We start from the raw sequence: 5295 nt of genomic DNA, 5'->3' as shown, positions 1-5295 counted from the left end.
TAGTAAGGGCATTTGATTGAACAAAAAAAGAGGTTATGGGGAGAATTGAGGTACCATTAAGGATTGGCCCAGTCACTTATGAGGTGGATTTCTTGGTAATGGATATTAAACCCTCCTACAACTGTCTATTGAGGAGACCGTGGATACACTCAGCAGGGGCAGTACCTTCATCATTACATCAGAAGGTGAAGTTGGTATCGGAGGATCGGTTGGTAACAATAGATGCAGAGGAGGATATTATCGCAATGATGACTAGCGATGCACCTTATGTGGACATCAACGATGAGGCACTAGAATGTTCTTTTCGGTCGTTAGAATTTGTGAACGCGATGTTTATTGCGGAGGGAAATAGAATTCCAGTACCGAAAATATCCAGGACCACTGAGATGGGATTGCGTTTGATGGTAGGAAGAGGAGCCTTACCCGGGAAAGGATTGGGAAAATATCTTCAGGGAAGGATTGAGGCACCAATGCCGAAGGAAAAGTTTGATAGATTTGGTTTAGGGTACAAGCCAGACATGAAGCAGAAGAAGAAAGAAATAGAGAAGAGACAAGAGAGAAGAAGGGCGCGTTTGAATGGACATGAAGCTAAGTGTGAGCCTTTAACCTTTCCCCACATATCTGCATCTTTTGTGTCGGGAGGATTTATCCATTCTGAATGTGGAGTGTCCGGTAGCGGCAGGGGAGGAATGTTGGAAAATGTTTATACCAACGCCATAGAAGCAACGGAAAGGAGGGCTTTGTTGGAGATCTGCCCTTATGAGCCTGGAAGCGAGCTAAACAATTGGACTGCTGAAGAAATCCCTGTAGTCTTTAGGGCTTATTCAGAGTAATGCTCAAACATTCCTGTTGTTTGTTGGCCTAGAAACAATATGAAATTTTTGTGAAATAGGCATGGGGCCTAAATATCATTATTTTAATGAAATACATGTTAACATTCATCTTGATCAGTCTTTTTTTCTTTTTATATTTTTCATTTGGTTGATTGTCTTACAAATAATTCTTTCATTTGTAATTCTTTTGCACAAACATATTCATAAATTTATATTCTTGGTATATTCTTTGATATGCCCTCATAGGTCTTCAGATATCAATGACATGAGTAACGCTGCCTCAAACACGGAGCCTATTTTTGAGCAAGAAGTGTGTTCAGAGGGATCCCACGACTTTGAAAATGACGAAGATTATGATGCATCTCCGGACTTGTTAAGAATGATAGAACAAGAGGATAAGCATATCCTACCTCATAGGGAATCATTAGAAATAGTGAGCCTAGAGGATGGAAAGGAGGTGAAAATTGGAACTGAAATCACCGCAAAGACAAGGCAAGACCTCATTAATTTGCTCCGAGAGTTCAAGGATGTTTTCGCGTGGTCGTACCAAGATATGCCTGGGCTAAGTACTAACATTGTGGTGCATCGTCTGCCCATAAAAGAGGATTGTAAACCCGTTCAACAGAAGCTTAGGAGAATGAGACCTGACATTGTGTTGAAAATAAGAGAAGAGGTCAAAAGACAATTCGACGCTGGTTTCTTACAAGAGGTCAAGTATTCGGATTGGGTAGCCAACATCGTCCTGTTCCCAAAAAAGATGGAAAGGTACGAATGTGTGTGGATTATAGGGATTTGAACAAGGCTAGTCCAAAGGACAACTTTCCACTGCCTCACATTGATACTTTGGTAGATAACACGGCGGGCTATTCATTGTTTTCTTTCATAGACGGTTTCTCTGGATACAATCAAATAAAGATGCATCCTGGAGACATGAGAAAACTACATTCATTACCTTATGGGGAACATTCTGTTACAAGGTAATGCCCTTCGGATTGAAGAATGCGGGAGTAACGTATCAAAGAGCTATGGTGACTTTGTTTCACGACATGATGCACAAGGAGATCGAGGTCTATGTTGATGATATGATCGCAAAGTCTAGAACGGAAGAAGAGCATGTTCAGGTCTGAAAAGGTTATTCTTGAGATTAAAGAAATTTCAGCTCAAGCTTAACCCGGCAAATGCACGTTTGGAGCCAGATCAGGGAAGTTATTAGGCTTCATAGTTAGTAAAAGGGGATCGAGGTTGACCCAGACAAAGTAAAGGCAATACGAGATTTACCTCCCCGCGCACTCAGAAGGAGGTTCGAGGTTTCTAGGAGGCTGAATTACATTGCTCGGTTCATCTCACAACTGACAGAGAAATGTGATCCAGTATTCCGACTCTTAAAGAAACATAATCTGGGTGAATGGGATGAAGAGTGTCAGAGGGCTTTCGATAGGATAAAGCAGTACTTGGCTAATACTCCAGTCTTATCACCTCCAAGTCCAGATAGGCCATTGATATTGTATCTAACAGTGTTGGAGAATTCCATGGGATGCGTATTGGGCCAACATGATGAGACGGGAAAGAAAGAAAAGGCAATATACTATCTTAGTAAGAAATTTACCGATTGCGAAATGAGGTACTCATCAATTGAGAAGTTATGTTGTGCTCTAATCTGGGCAACCCGAAGACTGAGACAGTATATGTTGTATCACACGACTTGGTTGATTTCAAAGTTAGATCCTTTAAAATATATGATGGAATCGACTGCTTTGAACGGGAGAATGGCTAGATGGCAGATCTTGCTCTCAGAATTTGATATAGTATATGTCAGTCAGAAGGCCATAAAGGGAAGTGCAATAGCCGATTTCCTGGCTAGTAGAGCCTTGGAGGATTATGAATCTTTGAATTTCGATTTCCAAACGAGGACTTGATGTATGTGGCGAATACTGAAGAAAATCCTCAAATGGATCACGTATGGAAGTTAATTTTGATGGAGCTTCAAATGCTACGGGTAATGGAGTCGGGCAGTCTTGGTATCCCCAAGTGAGATCATTATCCTGTTGCTAGCAAGTTGGACTTCGATTGTACAAATAACATGGCAGAATATGAAGCATGTATTATGGGCATTCGTGCAGCATTGAACGGAACATCAAAGTACTGAGAGTATACGGGGATTCAGCGTTGGTGATATACCAACTCAAAAGGAGTGGGAGACTAGAGATCCTAAGCTAATCGGTTATAGAAAACTAGTTCTTGAATTGGCTGAGGAGTTTGACGATATCACCTTCTATTACTCCCACGGGAGGAAAACCAAATGGCTGATGCATTAGCTACTCTAGCTTCGATGATTCAGGTGAATAGACTTGAGAATGAGGCTGTTCAGATGAGTATCTCTGAGACCCGGCTAATTGTTGCATATTGAGGAGGAGGGAAAAGATGATTGTCCTTGGTATCGGAGTATCTTACAATATGTGAAGAATCGGGAATACCCTGATCAAGCGACAGAGAATGACAAAAGAACTCTGAGAAAGATAGCCATTGAATATGTCTTAGATGGAGAAGTGTTATATAAAAGAAGGAAGGATCAAGTACTGTTAAGATGTGTAGATGCGGTAGAAGCCAAGAAAATCTTGGAAGAAGTCCATGAGGGTATTTGTGGGACGCACGCCAGTGGTTTCACGATGGCCAGACAGATCATGAGATTTGGGTACTATTAGCCCACCATGGAAGGAGATTGTATTGATCATGCCAGGAAGTGCCACAAATGCCAAATTTACGGAGACAAAATACACGCGCCTCCTTCACCTCTTCACGTCATGACCTCTCCTTGGCCGTTTTCCATGTGGGGTATGGATGTTATTGGGCCAATATCACCAAAGGCTTCTAATGGGCATCGCTTCATCTTCGTAGTATTGATTACTTTACCAAGTGGGTGGAGGCTGCTTCATATGCAAATGTCACGAAAGCAGTAGTCAGCAAATTCTTGAAGAAGGAGATCATTTGCCGATATGGAATGCCTGAGAGGATCATATCCGACAATGCGACGAATTTGAATAATAGCACAATAGCTGAAGTTTGTAGCAAGTTTAAAATTAAGCATCATAACTCATCGCCGTATCGTCCCAAAATGAATGGTGCAGTGGAGGCGGCCAATAAAAACATTAAAAGGATTGTGGGGAAAATGACTGAAACTTACAAGGATTGGCATGAGAAGTTATCATTTGCTCTCCTTGCCTATCGAACATCTGTTAGAACTTCTACTGGGGCAACGCCTTTTTCTCTGGTTTATGGAATGGAGGCAGTATTACCCATTGAAGTTGAAATCCCTTCTCTACGGGTGTTATCGGAGCTACAATTGGATGAAGCCGATTGGATCCAATCTCGGTACGATCAGTTGAACCTAATAGAAGAAAAGAGGATAAGAGCTATTCACCATGGGCAAATGTACCAGAAACGAATGATGCGAGCCTATAATAAAAGGTTCGCCCCCGAGAATTTCGTGAGGGGGATTGGTACTAAAAAGATTCTTCCTATGCAAAAGATTTTAGAGGAAAATGGATGCCAAATTGGGAAGGCCCTATGTGTAAAGAAAGCCTTTTCTGGTGGAGCTTTGATCCTATGTGAGATGGATGGCAAAGTTTACCAAATCCGGTAAACGCAGACTCCGTCAAGAAATACTTCACATGAAAGAAGGGGAACCAAAGTGAAAACCCATAAAGGCGCTTTGCTTCCTAAAAAAAAAAAAAAACTTGGAGAGGCTAAGGTGAAAACCCGTAAAGGGCACTTTGAGACCAAAGAGGGCTTGAGTCGAAAACCCGAAAAGGGCGACTCAAGTATGGGCAGGATGGAACATCGGACTGAGGGATCAATTTCGATCGGGGGATATGATGATCCTTACTTGAACCAATAAGAAAGGATATGCAACGTCTTGGAACATTGACAGAGTATGCAGATCTCCTGAACAATGTAAACTTAGAAGGTCTCGAAAGTTTGTACAGAGAAACTCAGCGGCGATAACTGGGGCACCTAGTTCTTATGTGTATCTTGAAATACATTCTTTATTTCTTCTTTCTCCTTCCTTTGTGAAACGCACATTCTCATCCACTTCTTGTTCCTTTCTTCGCTATCTTCGTGTTTTATTGAGTTTGATCGAAACGAGCCTATTCTTATCCATTGTTTGGTCTTTTTGCAACATGTTGCATAGGAATATGATTAACGAACTATAAACTTTCAGGAAGAGGTTTTGCACATTATCTGGAAAATTCTAAATAAATAGGGACCTGAAACTGACTAATGTTTAGAACACGCCATTTAAAGGTTGAATCTAAGAGGAAGAGTCTAATTAAAGCTTCCTTTCAGATTTGTGTCTAAACATTGATTGAACAAAATGACAGTTGTCGTGTTAATTACAAGCTTAAATGAACAAGCAGAGCAATGATCATCAGGCCAATAGGAAGAGGTTACCTCAGAAGAGAGC

Source organism: Gossypium hirsutum, chromosome D13 (assembly GCF_007990345.1).
Source record: "Gossypium hirsutum isolate 1008001.06 chromosome D13, Gossypium_hirsutum_v2.1, whole genome shotgun sequence".
Taxonomy (NCBI): Eukaryota; Viridiplantae; Streptophyta; class Magnoliopsida; order Malvales; family Malvaceae; genus Gossypium; species Gossypium hirsutum.
The sequence above is the reverse complement of the archived record's forward strand: the minus strand, read 5'-3'. Positions refer to the sequence as shown.